This window comes from Kogia breviceps, chromosome 9 (genome assembly GCF_026419965.1).
Source record: "Kogia breviceps isolate mKogBre1 chromosome 9, mKogBre1 haplotype 1, whole genome shotgun sequence".
In the NCBI taxonomy this organism is placed as follows: domain Eukaryota; kingdom Metazoa; phylum Chordata; class Mammalia; order Artiodactyla; family Physeteridae; genus Kogia; species Kogia breviceps.
The window spans coordinates 40,074,590-40,090,437 of NC_081318.1; the positions used below are offsets into that span (position 1 = coordinate 40,074,590).

The 15,848-nt window shown below is 36.1% G+C and overlaps 1 protein-coding gene across 1 annotated transcript in view; it reads right to left on the reverse strand.

The window, feature by feature from the left end:
* Positions 1 to 15,848, reverse strand: part of DNAJB9 (DnaJ heat shock protein family (Hsp40) member B9) — a 700,535-nt gene that overhangs the window by 389,445 nt on the left and 295,242 nt on the right. The window contains exon 9 of the transcript XR_010842140.1: positions 3,475 to 3,569. The gene's annotated coding sequence lies outside the window, so the exon portion shown is untranslated. The remainder of the gene's footprint in view (positions 1 to 3,474; positions 3,570 to 15,848) is intronic.

The following is a 15,848-nucleotide window of genomic DNA, read 5'->3' on the forward strand; positions in this document are numbered from 1 at the left end:
AAGGAATGAAATAATGCCATTTGCAACAACATGGATGGACCTGGAGATTATCATACTAAATGAGGTAATTCTGACAGAGAAAGACAAATATCATATGATATCACTTATATGTGGAATGTATATATCTAAAAAAATGATAGAAATGAACTTATTTACAAAACAGAAATAGACTCACAGACATAGAAAACAAACTTATGGGTACAAAAGGGAAAAGTCGGGGAGGGATAAATTAGGAGTTTGGGAATAACAGATACACACAACTATATATAAAATAGACAAACAATGAGGACCTGCTATATATCACAGGGAACTATATTCAATATCTTATAATAACTATAATGGAAAAGAATCTGAAAAAGTATAGATATATATATATATACACACACACATACACACTTTGCTGTACACCTGAAACTAACACAACATTATATATCAACTGTACTTCAATAAAAATAAATATTTTGTTAAGAAGATGAACATGTCTGATAAGCCTGGATAGCTTTTCTACTGAATAGACCACATTTTTGTAATACATGGGCCCCATCCTTGACTCTGAAACTCCTTTTAATGTGTCTAGCCTTGTTATGCCACTCTCCTGGGTATGAGAACAGCAAAGGTAATGGTACCAGAAACTCAACTGAATGTTGGTGGGGTGAACACAGTAAACATAACATGGTGAGGAAAGACTTTCTTCTCTCCAGCTCAGCAACCCCCTCCACACATGCAAACACTGACCTCAAGAAAAGATGGTACTATCAGTGAACACTAAGTAGACAGGGATGTCAGCAGACATTAGGAAACACCTGACGTAAAGGTGGCACTATGTGGCACTGGTTTGAGTCCTCTAGTTCTCCTGCAAGGTCCTAGGAACCAGATGTGGTACTTTAGATGATGCCTCAGGAACAGAGAAACTGCTCCCTTGGCTGTGAATGCTGCAGCTTTCAGGAGTGGTATAAGAGGATGTGGAGAGAGTCTCCAGCTTGACAAGGAGGTGATCCAATCCAAAGTATTGGTTGAAGATTATACCTGGGCATGCTTCAGATTCAAGGAGCCACACCTGGGCTCTGGACACCAATGAAAGTGAGGTCAGATTGGGGCTGAACTATGGGTGAGCCCCCTCAGGATTTGGAATGCTCTATGAGGGCTGTCCCTGGGGCAGAGAGAGGGCATACTCTGAGTGGTAAGGTGAGAGGACAGTGAGATTAATTTTTATTTTAAAAAGAATTATTGTGACCTTTGTTTGTTTTCCAAGCTGATGAAGTAGTACATTTATGCTACATGAAATAGCTCTTATCGAAAAATATGTATTTTTTTCATGTGCTCTCAATAAAGCATTCAACAATGCTATAGAGAATTACATACACAAGCATGCATATACAGATTATATATATAATATACAAACTACATATATATACAGACTATATATATAATTATATATATATAAATTATATATATTTATATATATATATAATTATATTTATAAATAATGTTTTCAGGAACTTAAGTTAGGAACATAGAATATATACAAGTATTTACATACAGAATTTGACTACACTGAAATTTGACTACTACTACTCTGAAATTTACTTTAAGCTATTTAAAGGAGTAAATTTATACCGCACAATTAATAGAATTTCTTTCTAATTTAAGCCAAAGAGGCCACAGAGCAATTATACTAATTCCATTTCTGTAAAAATTCTTCCAAATTATAAATCCAAAAGCCACTCCCAAAAGAGTCTAAGATTTAAACTGCTCAAGACAGGTCATTACCTACAAAAAACAAAACAGCAATGTGCAGAAAAAATTTTTTTCTTTCAAAAATATTTTTAAAATATTTAAATCATCTAGATTTTAATTCATAATTTTAAATATATACATTTAAAATTAGCAAAGCATACTCTAATAATTTGAAAAATTTCTAAGAAAATATTTAATTTTTCTCTTAAAGTTCCCAAATGTTAGGGATTTTTCTGTTCTTTCATTATTATTCAACTCAAAGGAATAAATCCTGTTTGAAATATGACTCTGATCAAGAAAGACAAGGAAAGACTGAGGAAATTTTTACACATTGGGAGAGACTAAGTAGATTTGAAGACGTAATGCTATGTGGGATGCTCGATTGGATTCTGTGACCAAAAAAAAGGAGATGAATAGGAAAATTGTTGGGATTCAAATACCATCTATAGTTTAGTTAATAGCATTTTGCCAATATTAATTTCTTGGTTTTGATCATTGTACTATGTTTATGTAATATGTTAACATTAGGGGAAGCTGGGTGAAGGGTATATAGGAATTCTCTATATTATTTTTGCAAATATTCTATAAGTCCAAAATGATTCCAAATTAATAGTGTAAACCAAATCCTTAGGCAGAAATGTCCTTTGTTTCCTTATGCAATTGGGTGGATTTTAGCTGTAAGTGAAATATCTCTCTGCAGCATGCCTGAGGGAAGATCTTGTGATAATGAGAAAACGAATTCTTCACCACCTTCAGAACACTGACTTGATGACATCTTTTTCATAAATAAAAATATATTTTTATCTTAATAAACAAAACATTAAAAAATTCAGCAACTAATGACTTCTAAAAACTGTGCTAATAATAATGATGATTGAAACTACTACATTGCAGGCTCTATCCTCTGCATTGTTATGTTAAGCTATAATTACCATGTTTTTTCTCCAGTCATTTTTTATTTTAAAATTTTAAGTAAAAAGTGCTTTTACAGATTGCATTCCACAGTGTTCTTTGGGACCTAATGATAACACCATAAAGTACAGCAGAATCAGGAAATGTAGGCTAAAGGGGCCCTACCTAAGAGGGTTTGCTAAAGAAATGACTAATGGATTTCAGTATGAAACAGTTTCATTTTAAGTTTATCCCAAGAGCTTAGCCCCGAGGGCTATGTTATTGGGAAGTTTAAATTTAATCTGCTTTCATTGTGAATTGAATGCAAAGGCCATAATTAAGGCCTGTTTTCAGATTCCTAAATTTTAGCTTCTCTAAATTATCTTTGGTCTTCCAACACATCCTTAAAAGGATGAGATATAATATCTAAGAATTAGGATTGCCTTTATGGTAGAAAGTAAGCAACTTTGTTATTTTAAGGTCACAATATTATCTATCACTCCTTACCCAAGTCAACTCTGCTTCTGGCCTTCCCCAAGACATAGTTCTACGTTTCTGACTCACTTGGCTTAAATTTTCTCATAGCAGCAGGCTCGAAGGAAAAGCAAACATAGTACTTAGAAGTGCACCTATGTGTATAGTCATCCACCAGTAGACAAACTAATAAGACTTAGTTCAGCAGATTGGCTAGTTTTTAACTCAAGAGAGAAAGAGGACTACTGCAGGAGAAGGAAAACTTGAAAGTCTAAAAGTATAAGCTTCTGCTCACAGACGAGGGTAGGAGTAGGAGACTCAGAACCTGGGGAAGAGGGATATAAGGCAGCAGAAGCACTAACGCAAACTTACCTGCTTACAACTGGCTGGAAGAAAGCCTTCTAAGACTCCATCTCAAAGGTGATGATGGTGCTTCTCTGAAGCAGTCAGGATGCCACCAAGTTGTGCTGTGTAGAGAGGAAAAAGCAAATTCACAGCTGTGAATTGTCTTGTTCCAGATCTCAGCCAACGCAAATCACAAGATGCTACCTAAAATATTAACACAATTTACTTGGACCTCTGAGCTCAAATAAAAATGAATGCCAAGGAACACTGTCATAAAGTCAATCAATGCTGACTAATGGCTATTGTTGAAGGGAAAAAATAGCTTTGAAGTTGTTTTGAAACCACAAATATCCCATCAAAGGTTACAATCCAAGGTAATCTTCTCCCCACTAGAATAACAGAATCAGACAAAAATAAAATGTTAGAAAAAAACACGAAGAAATTATACAGTTGATCTATTACAAACTTTATTTTAAAGCTTTGGGTAGTAGAGGTAAACTAATGCCTCTAGCCTTTTGAAAGCATCTCTTCCCTACACTTTGCCAGTCCCTCCAGGAAACTTCTTGTCAGTCTTTGTGCCACTGTTTGCATCTCCATCTGGCTTTCCAATTTCTTGAAACTACTTGGAAGAAACCATTACACCTTCTCAGAATGAAAATTTTAATTGGTATAAACAAAATAATCATATGATTTCAACACCTTCCCTTTCCACAGTGCTTTTTCCAAAACTATTTACCTGATTGTCCTTCTAAGGATTTAGCCCAAACATAATCAGAGCTTCTTTTTTGGAACAATTTGTCACCTTTAAAAAAATAAGTTGGCAGGAGTGGCTTGCTTTTATGTTACCTTATTTGTATTGGATTTTTTTTTTTTCATGGATAATACTTTTGGAGTCAAACTCAGTCCTATGCACCTGTGAGACTGAACTGAGGGTTCCCACCACTCCAGGCATGAAGGGCGCCTGAGTATGTGACCTGTGTAGTCACACATGGCCCCACGTTCATAAGTGCCCTGGGCTTGGATTAATGGTCTGCTGTCACCATCTGAAAATTCTTTAATAATTTTTTGAGCAGGGACCCTGCATTTTCATTCTGCACTGGGTCCTGCAAATTATGTACTTGGCTCGAGGTAACACCTTAATTAAACAAATCCCTGCCAGAAGACCCTGCTCTATAGCCTGCCTAAGTCCCCAGTATTCCTACCAGGTTAGGCCTGATCCTGAAGATACTGAGAGTCATTTTTTCAGAATATTAGTACAGATTTGCTTCTTAGCTGGAGCCAACTATAAAAGGACCAGGTAAGCAATGGGAGGAGGAGGAAGGGTATATAAGAAGGAAGGTGCAGGAAAACTCTTGGAAAATGTTTTTAAGATAGACACAGCATTTGGGGGGTTTCTAAATGACAGAAGTGAATTCTAAATATCACTCTCTATGAACATATACGATAATCAGAGTCAGTTCATACTGAAAAAGCAAGTAAACAATTTGAACTTGATGATCATAACTTAAAAATTAGAAGGGACTTTAGAAATCACTTAGTTCAACCTTTTCACATTTCTGTTTCATCAGGAATGTGAAGACGATAAAGCCCACAGGCTCACATATAGTTAGGATTTCAGCAGTGATGAAAATCTGGGTGTTCTGGTTCCCAATCCAGGGTGCTATCAAGCACACCATTCAGCCTCTGAAAAAGTAAATGCCCTTCATAAAGCTGGTCTAATACAGAAACAGTTGTGATGTTGCTAAGAATGGGCCCAAGATATCACCCACGCCTTTACAAAGTCTCCTCCCATATAAAGTACTCAAGAGCTTGCGTGAATTCTGTGAACAGCAAAGCCAGATTCTGCCTGGCTGGCCTTGAGAGTGGTGTCATTGTAGACTTACACTATTATAATGGGGGTGAGGTGTGGACAGTTTTAAAGTATAGTTTTCAAAGTATTTTTCATACAAAGTGTATACTGTGGCTCTCACTATACAGTCTTGTATTTTTGACTTGTTTAAATATTGCCAGTTCTGAATAGTGGTTCTGTTTTTATTTGTAAGCAAATGTGGCATGTGATGCCCCCAAAAACATATTTTTCCTTTCCAGACACTTTTCGTATTTATTATTGATTTTACGGGGTGGGGGCATCGGCTGTATGTGAAATTTAAGAACAAAGGAGTTCAGTTCTGGTTTTGTGGTGAAGTTAGAGCTCCCTCCAGTGATCTATCCGGCTGACTGAACTTCAAAACACCCTTCCTTTCCAACTGTTTCTCAGTGCATACAAATAAAGCTAAGCTTTCGCCTTTTTAATGCAGACTTTTCCCCTTTTAAAAATTAAACTCAGCTGGTAAATACATCAATATTGATTTCTCCTAAAATCTTGTTAAATATCCGTATTCATTTTTCCTCTAGTAGAACATTTAGAGGGTAGAATCAATAAAATAAGACATGGTCAAGGAATTTTGGCAGAGAGGCTGTTCATGTACTGTTATTATTTATAAACTTTTATGACTCTGCAGGTGAGAGTGAACTTTTGCAGTCATTAGCAAACAAAGGAACTGGATAGGATAAGTGCCCTACCATTCACACTGGGATTATTTATATTTCAGAGGCTATTTAAATGAATGGAAATAACATTTTCGCCACCTAAAATATCACAGCCACCTTTAGCATTCCTCTCATAAACTGTCTTCTATTTACTGGCTTCTACAAGCCAAGCATAACAGTGTCCAAATCAGTGATGCCACATAATTCGATCAACTACAGGTAGTATCCAAAGGGATACAAGAATAATTCATGAAACTAACTAAGGGCCAAGTGGCTATTAAATCAACTTTGTCTGGGAAAAGTAGTTATGATTTTTGTGATTTAGTTACTCACTTGTTTATTTAATTCCTCTGAATACCAGATAAGGTCCTCCCTTGCTAAGGATCAAGGAATCACAGCCAAGGTAATTGGTGGGAGGTTCTCTCAACCACTCCCCTATTCCCTCTCTCCTCTTCTCCTCCTTTTGTTACTTCCTCTTCCTATCTATTCTCTTTATATATATATATATATATTTATCTCTTTCTCTCCTTTCCCCCTTCTAATAGATTTCATTGAGACTCACAGTGTTAGAGCTGGTAACTACATTAAAGACAATCTAATACACGCCTTTGCTTTTTCTTTTAATTGGAGTACAGTGGCTTTAAAATGTTGTGTTAGTTTCCACTGCACAGCAAAGTGAATCAGCTATACATATACATATATCCACTCCTTTTTGGATTTCCTTCCCACAGAGCATTGAGTAGAATTCCCTGTGCTATACAGTATGTTCTCATTAGTTGTCTATTTTATACATAGTAGTGTACATATGTCAGTCCCAATCTCCCAATTCATCCCACTCCCCCTTTCCCACCTCTGTGTCCATACGATTGTTCTCTACATCTGTGTGTCTATTTCTGCTTTGCAAATAGGTTCATCTGTATCATTTTTCTAGATTCCATATATATGCTTTTCTTTCTGAATATATTTTTATCATCTTTATTGGAGTATAATTGCTTTACAATGGTGTGTTAGTTTCTGCTGTATAACAAAGTGAATCAGCTATACATATACATATATCTTCATATCTCCTCCCTTTTGTATCTCCCTCCCACCCTCCCTATCCCACCCCTCTAGGTGGTCACAAAGCACCGAGTTGATCTCCCTGTGCTATGTGGCTGCTTCCCACTATCTATCTATTTTGGTAGTATATATAAGTCCATGCCACTCTCTCACTTCGACCCAGATTACCTTTCCCTGTCCCCGTGTCCTCAAGTCCATTCTCTCCATCTGCGTCTTTATTCCTGTCCAGCCCCTAGATTCTGCATAACCATTTTTTTCTTTAGATTGCATATATATGTGTTAACATATATTTATTTTTCTCTTTCGAACTTACTTCACTCTGTATGACAGTCTCTAGGTCAATCACCTCACTACAAATAACTCAATTTCATTTCTTTTTATGGCTGAGTAATATTCCACTGTATATATGTGCCACATCTTCTTTATCCATTCATCCGTTGATGTACACTTAGGTTGCTTCCACATCCTGGCTATTGTAAATAGAGCGGCAATGAACATTGTGGTATAAGACCCTTTTTGAATTATTATTTTCTTAGGGTATATGCCCAGTAGTGGGATTGCTGGGTCATATGGTATTTCTATTTTTAGTTTTTTAAGCAAACTCCATACTGTTCTCCATAGTGGCTATATCAATTTACATTCCCACCAACAGTGCAGGAGGGTTCCCTTTTCCCCACACCCTTTCCAGCATTTATTGTTTGTAGATTTTTTGATGATGGCCGTTCTGACTAGTGTAAGATGATACCTCATTGTAGTTTTCATTTGCATTTCTCTAATGATTAGTGATGAGCACTCTTTCATGTGATGTTGGCAATCTGCATATCTTCTTTGGAGAAATGTCTATTTAGGTCTTCTGCCAATTTTTGGATTGGGTTGTTTGTTTTGTTGATATTGACCTGCATGTGCTTCTTGTAATTTTGGAGATCAGTCCTTTGTCAGTTGCTTCATTTGCAAATATTTGCTCCCATTCTGAGGGTTGTCTTTTCATCTGGTTTATGGTTTCCTTTGCTGTGCAAAAGCTTTTAAGTTTCATTAGGTCCCACTTGTTTACTTTTGTTTTTATTTCCATATCTCTAGGAGGTGGGTCAAAAAGGATCTTGCTGTGATGTATGTCATAGAGTGTTCTGCCTATGTTTTCCTCTAATAGTTTTATAGTGTCTAGACTTACATTTAGGCCTTCAATCCATTTTGAGTTTATTTTTGTATATGGTGTTAAGGAGTGTTCTAATTTCATTCTTTTATATGTAGCTGTAAAAGAATGGGCTTTCTATCCTGTTCCATTGATCTATATTTCTGTTTTTGTGCCAGTACCATACTGTCTTGATTACTCTAGCTTGATAGTATAGTCTGAAGTCAGGGAGCCTGATTCCTCCAGCTCCATTTTTCTTTCTCAAGATTGCTTTGGCTATTCGGGTTCTTCTATGTTTCCATACAAATTGTGAAATATTTTGTTCTAGTTCTGTGAAAAATGCCATTGGTAGTTTGATAGGGATTGCATTGAATCTGTAGATTGCTTTGGATAGTATAGTCATTTTCACAATGTTGATTCTTCCAATCCAAGAACATGGTATATCTCTCTACCTATTTGTATCATCTTTACTTTCTTTCATCAGTGACTTATAGTTTTCTGCATACAGGTCTTTTGTCTCCTTAGGTAGGTTTATTCCCAGGTATTTTATTCTTTTTGTTGCAATGGTAAATGGGAGTGTTTCCTTAATTTCTCTTTCAGATTTTCCAACATCAATGTATAGGAATGCAAGAGATTTCTGTGCATTAATTTTGTATCCTGCTAAAATTCATTAATTATCTCTAGAAGGTTTCTGGTAGAGTCTTTAGGATTCTCTATGCATAGTATCATGTCATCTGAAAACAGTGACAGCTTTACTTCTTTTCCAATTTGGATTCCTTTTATTTCTTTTTCTTTCTCATTTCTGTGGCTAAAACTTCCAAAACTATGTTGAATAATAGTGGTGAGAGTGGACAACCTTCTCTTGTTGCTGATCTTAGTGGAAATGGTTTCAGTTGTTCACCATTGAGAAAGATATTGGCTGTGGGTTTGTCATATATGGCCTTTATTTTGTTGAGGTAAGTTCCCTCTATGCCTACTTTTGGGAGAGTTTTTATCATAAATGGGTGTTGAATTTTGTCAAAAGCTTTCTCTGCATCTATTGAGATGATCATATGGTTTTTCTCCTTCAATTTGTTAATATGTTGTATCACATCGATTGAGTTGCATATATTGAGAATTCTTGCATTCCTGGGATAAACCCCACTTTATCATGGTGTATGATCGTTTTAATTTGCTATTGGATTCTGTTTGTTAGTATGCTATTGAGGATGTTTGCAACTATGTTCATCAGTGATATTGGCCTGTAGTTTTCTTTCTTTGTGACATCTTTGTCTGGTTTTGGTATCAGAGTGATGGTGGCCTCGTAGAATGAGTTGAGGAGTGTTCCTCCCTCTGCTATGCTTTGGAAGAGTTTGAGAAGGATAGGTGTTAGCTCTTCTCTAAATGTTTGATAGAATTTGCCTGTGAAGCCATCTGGCCCTGGGCTTTTGTTTGTTGGAAGATTTTTAATCACAGTTTCAATTTCAGTGCTTGTAATTGGTCTGTTCATATTTTCTATTTCTTCCTCCTTCAGTCTTAAAGGTTGTGCTTTTCTAAGAGTTTGTCCATTTCTTCAGGGCTGTCCGTTTTATTGGCATAGTTGCTTGCAGTAATCTCTCATGATCCTTTGTACTTCTACAGTGTCAGTTGTTACTTCTCCTTTTCATTTCTTCTTCTATTTAGTCTTCTCCCTTTTTTTCTTGATGAGTCTGGCTAATGGTTTATCAATTTTTTTTTATCTTCTCAAAGAACCAGCTTTTAGTTTTATTGATCTTATTGTTTCCTTCATTTCTTTTCCCTTTATTTCTGATCTGATCTTTATGATTTCTTTCCTTCTGCTAACTTTGGGGGGTTTTTGTCCTTATTTCTCTAATTGGTTTAGGTGTAAGTTTAGGTTGTTTATTTGAGATGTTTCTTGTTTCTTGAGGTAGGCTTGTATAGCTATAAACTTCCGTCTTAGAACTCCTTTTGCTGAATCCCATAGGTTTTGGGTCGTCATGTTTTTATTGTAATTTGTTTCTAGGTATTTTTTGATTTCCCCTTTGATTTCTTCAGTGATCTGTTGGTTATTTAGTATTGTTTAGCCTCCATGTATTTGTATTTTTTACATATTTTTTCCTGTAATTGATATCTAGTCTCAGAGCATTGTGGTTGGAAAAGATATTTGATATGACTTCAATTTTCTTAAATTTACCAAGGCTTGATTTTTAACCCAAGATATGATCTATGCTGCAGAATGTTCCATTAACACTTAAGAAGAAAGTGTATTCTGTCGTTTTTGGATGGAATATCCTATAAATATCAATTAAGTCCATCTTGTTTAATGTATCATTTAAAGCTTGTGTTTCCTTATTTATTTTCATTTTGGATGATCTGTCCATTGGTGAAAGTGGGGTGTTAAAGTTCCCTACTATGATTGTGTTACTGTCGATTTCCCCTTTTATGGCTGTTAGCATTTGCCTTATGTATTTAGGTGCTCCTGTTGGGTGCATAAATATTTACAATTGTTATATCTTCTTCTTAGAGGGATCCCTTGATCATTATGCATTGTCCTTCTTTGTCTCTTGTAATAGTCTTTATTTTAAAGTCTATATTGTCTTATATGAGAATTGCTACTCCAGCTTTCTTTTGATTTCCATTTGCATGGAATATCTTTTTCCATCCCCTCACTTTCAGTCTGTATGTGTCCCTAGGTCTGAAGTGGGTCTCTTGTAGACAGTATATGGGTCTTGTTTTTCTATCCATTCAGCCAGTCTATGTCCTTTGGTTGGAGCATTTAATCCATTTACATTTAAGGTAATTATTGATATGTATGTTCCTATTACCATTTTCTTAATTGTTTTGGGTTTGTTATTGTAGGTCTTTTCCTTCTCTTGTGTTTCCTGCCTAGAGAACTTCCTTTAGCATCTGTTGTAAAGCTGGTTTTGTGGTGCTGAATTCTCTTAGCTTTTCCTTTTCTGTAAAGGTTTTAATTTCTCCATCAAATCTTAATGAGATCCTTGCTGGGTTGAGTAATCTTGGCTGTAGTTTTTTCCCTTTCATCACTTTAAATACGTCCTGCCACTCCCTTCTGGCTTGCAGTTTCTGCTGAAAGATCAGCTATTAACCTTATGGGGATCCCCCTGTATGTTATTTGTTGTTTTTCCCTTGCTGCTTTTAATATTTGTTGTTTGTATTTGATTTTTGATAGTTTGATTAATATGTGTCTTGGTATGTTTTTCTTTGGATTTATGCTATATGGGACTCTCTGTGCTTCCTGGACTTGATTAACTATTTCCTTTCTCATATTAGGGAAGTTTTCAACTATAATCTCTTCAAATATTTTCTCAGTCCCTTTCTTTTACTCTTCTTTTTTTTGGGACCCCTATAATACAAATGTTGGTGCATTTAATGTTTTCCCAGAAGTTTCTGAGACTGTTCTCAATTATTTTCATTCTTTTTCCTGTATTCTCCTCTGTGGTAGTTATTTCCACTATTTTATCTTGCAGGTCACTTATTCGTTCTTCTGCCTCAGTTACTCTGCTATTGATTTCTTCTAGAGAATTTTAAATTACATTTATTGTGTTGTTCATCACTGTTAGTTTGCTCTTTAGTTCTTCTATGTCCTTGTTAAACATTTCTTGTATTTTCTCCATTCTATTTCCAAGAGTTTGGATCATCTTTACTATCATTACTCTGAATTCTTTTTCAGGTAGACTGCTTATTTCCTCGCCATTTGTTTGGTTTGTTCATTTTTATCTTGCTCCTTCATCTGCTGTGTGTTTCTCTGTCTTCTCATTTTGCTTTACTTAGTGTGTTTGTGGTCTCCTTTTCACAGGCTGCAGGATCATAATTCCTGTTTTTTTGGTGTCTGCCCCCAGTGGCTAAGGTCGGTTCAGTGGACTGTGTAGGCTTCCTTGTGGAGGGGACTAGTGGCTATGTTCTGGTGGATGAGGCTGGATCTTGTCTTTCTGGTGGGCAGGACCGTGTCTGGTGTTGTGTTTTGTAGGTGTTCTGTAGGAGTTGTTCTACAGGTAGATGTATTTTGGATGTATTTGTGGGAAGGAAGGTGATCTCCACATCTTACTCGTCTGCCATCTTGAAGGTCTCCCCGACATATATGCTTTTATAGAAGAAAAATTCAAGAAGCTTGAGAAGCTTAGCCCAAATCACACCAAAGTTTACTCTTCCTTCCTCCTTTCTTTGTGCCAAGGTCTTAAGCACCCATTAGGTTCAGCGTACCCCTGGGCATTTTTCTGGACCCGAATTCACCCTGGTCCATTGTCTAAAGTTTGAGTTAATGCCCAAGAATATGTAAGCAACAATGGAAACAGAGATGATAGAAAGAGTTTTCTGTATGAAGGGATCTTAGAAAATTTAAAAACAGGGAATTACATGAGCATACAATATGTCAAAACTATGGAATCTGGGTTTTAGAAAAATTTTTTGAAAAGTGCCTTGCTTTTGCTCCTTAAATAAACAAGAGAACTTTATTTGATGTCACTTCTCTTGATAATGATGTTAATAATGTTGCATTATATTTATCTAGCACGTTATACCTTACAATATTTCTTCACTTAGTATACTATTCCAGGTAACTAGAACATGCTCTCTTTGAAGATCAAGTACTAGTACTACATATAGTAGAATATGAGGAAGTAATAGAGAACTCAGAGTGGCCCTTTACATTTTATGCCTCCCTTAGTTCTGGGTTATTGTATGGCTGAGCTCTAGATTCAGTATGTTTACACACTTTAAAGGAGATGTCAAATTTAGCACTTGAGATAAGAAGGTAATAAAAATGTAGATAGTTAAAGCAAATTGCCTAGCTAAGAAAAACTTGCTGTACCCTCTACAGCAAGCACAGGTTACTATTAGCCACTCCCAGAAAGTCCAGTAGGAGGAATAAATCTAACTATAGGCCCAGGTATTTAGCCTGAGCAGCAAGGTTTCCTTGGTAGGAGTCCACCCACCTAGGTGAAAACGTTATGTAAGAAGGTTTCAGGAACTTTCAACTATCTTGTTACCTGGATTGCTTGCAATGTTTAAATAGTTTTGCTAGATGTAGGCTATTTCAGTAATAAAGTAAGTGAAGATTACACTAAGAAAAAAGTGCACTCTGTATTGAAACAAAGCAATCCAGTTACTCACAGATCTCAAACAGCTTCCATGAGCAGAATAGCTTCTATGATAGATGTGAATCAAGCCTCTTACTCTTATGCCATGGATCTCAGATTTTAGTAAGCATGAAAATCACTTGGAGACCTTGTTAAAGAACAGATTCCAAGATTTCCCCCCAGTCCCTTTTCTGTAGCTGCCAGGTACACTAAAGGTATCTTTCTTTTAGTCAGGATCTTGGGGTGATTCTGATGTCGACCTGGGTACCACACTTAGAGAAACAACTGTGTAAACTAAGTCAGTAAAATATATATTGAGTCCAGGAGTGGGGATGATGATCACTATTACTTTCAATTATCAATACTTCCTTTGCCACAGAAAGAGAAGTGAAGCAAAAGCTACAATAAATGGGCTCTATTCTTGCCTCTGAACAAGAGTCTCTTCAGCTTTCTGAGGGAGCATCAATGACCTCATCTTTTAAGATTTGCTTTATAGAATCACAAGGTTATAGCAAAGATTTTTTTTTAAATCTGTATGTAAAAATATTTCTCCAAACTTAAAACACCAAGGCAAAGTGCATATTTTATTAAAAAACAAAATGTTCAGGGAATTGGGCAGCACAGTCCACAATGTACAGATACATACTTCAATTAGAATTGCAATGTCTTCTCTCCTTTACTTGATTGTTGAAAATGACTGAGGTAAACTCCTCTAAAATAGTAGTCCTATGGTATGATTTGGAGAAGATGTACAAATGCTAATATTCATAGCAATTACAAAATAAAATAGTGCTGCAAAACTGAAAACCTTGGTGTATCAATCTGAGAAAGCAATGCTGTTATATTTACCCCAATTTTTCTAAGTGGTTTAAGTTGACTTTTGAAAATTGAGTCTGTATTCTTTACCAAGATAAACCAAAATAATAAGGGCAGGCATCCTGGCCGAAGTAAAGACTAGAGCTTTGGACTGAGACTAAAAAATGCAATGTTGGCTAACTCAAAGCTTTGAGTCCTCTTAATACCTCAATCCTATCATCCATAAAATGGGGATTAATAATGTTTTCCTCCCCTCAAGTGTTGCTTAAAAGGGATAACTAACAAAGCAAATGGTTGTAAATTATTTTGTAGGCCTGCTGTGTTGCTGCCAAATAGGAAAATTTTGATTTAAAAGCTGGGATTTTCAGAAGCTCTGAAATATTACAAAGCAAGTCACATTTCATGGCTAATTTAAAACATCAGGGGTTCACACAAGTTGCTTATAATGATATTTTCCAATTCCCATGTTATTTGATGATTTATACAGCTTCAGCTTTTACAGTTGAACCCAGCCATACGTCTCTGGCCATGATTCCCTTTTATCAATACGACCAGCTCATGTAACTGTCTATATCTGCAGGGGATTAAGCACCACTTTTTATCTGGACCTAAGAAGAGTAAATTCAGAGATGATAAAAAATTTCTGGTTGCAAGTCCAATGTGTTATTTACTTAGATCAGAAAGAGAGCTGTTATATACAGGTTTAGGAAGACTTTTTAAAGCACTGATAAAATCCCTGCATGTCAAATGGAATGGTACTGAAATTATTTTAATACCTTAAAGCTCTTACGAGTTGAACTAAACTTTCAGCAAAAGAGTTCAATTCTACTTCGGGTCCTCAAGAGATGAAAGCCAAACTAAGCAAAATAAAACAATGAAAAAAGCCAAAAAAGAAAGGAAAAAAAAAAAAAAAAAAAAAACTGATTGCACCAAATCTCTGAGCCACAATATTAAGGTAAACAATATGTGTATGTTTAAAAGGAACTGGAAGAATTGGAAAATCTGGATGGAGGTGATATAGATGATATTTAGTGTTTGACAAAAGTAATTTATCCTAAGAATTGGCTAGGATATTAGATAAAAATACCAAGTCCTAGACTTCACTCTAGCTTTCTTAAACCAGAATGTGGGAAGAAGGCACTAGAAATCAGAACTTTTAGCAAGTGTTGAGATTCTTGCAACATAAGGTGTTGGTGGGGGATCATCAGCAGCAGCATCACCTAGAAACTTGTTAGAAATGCAGAATATCAAGCTGCACTCCAGACTTGTTGAATCCAAATCTGTAAGTTAACAGGATCCCCAGGTATTTGTACACACACTTAAGTGTGAGAATCACCACCTCAGTGATGCTTATAGTCTAAGTTTGGGAAACAAGTACCATAGCAGAAGGAGTCAGATGATTTGATTTGGTGTCAAGCCCTGGCTCTGCCACTGAACAACCCTGAGCTGTTTCTATGAGATGCCTAGGAGTAGCGTAAGAAATTAAGTGTGAGTTCTGTATCACTGAACAAATCATCATTTTAACTGTGATAAGCCATCGAAGCCTAAGAGTTCCCAGAGGTTCCTATTTGAAGAAAAGGAGAAGAAATACTAGCTAAGCAAAGATTGTTATTAAACAATTGTTGAGAACCTACCACAGGGTAGGCAGGTATCAGGCAATTAAAAAACTGCCAGCCTTCACAGAAAAAGATACACACACATACGTCAACCTGGTGAAATCTGAATGAGGTCAGTAATTGGACCAAGGTCAATTTCCTGGTTGTGATACTGCACTACAGTTATGCAAGGTGTTG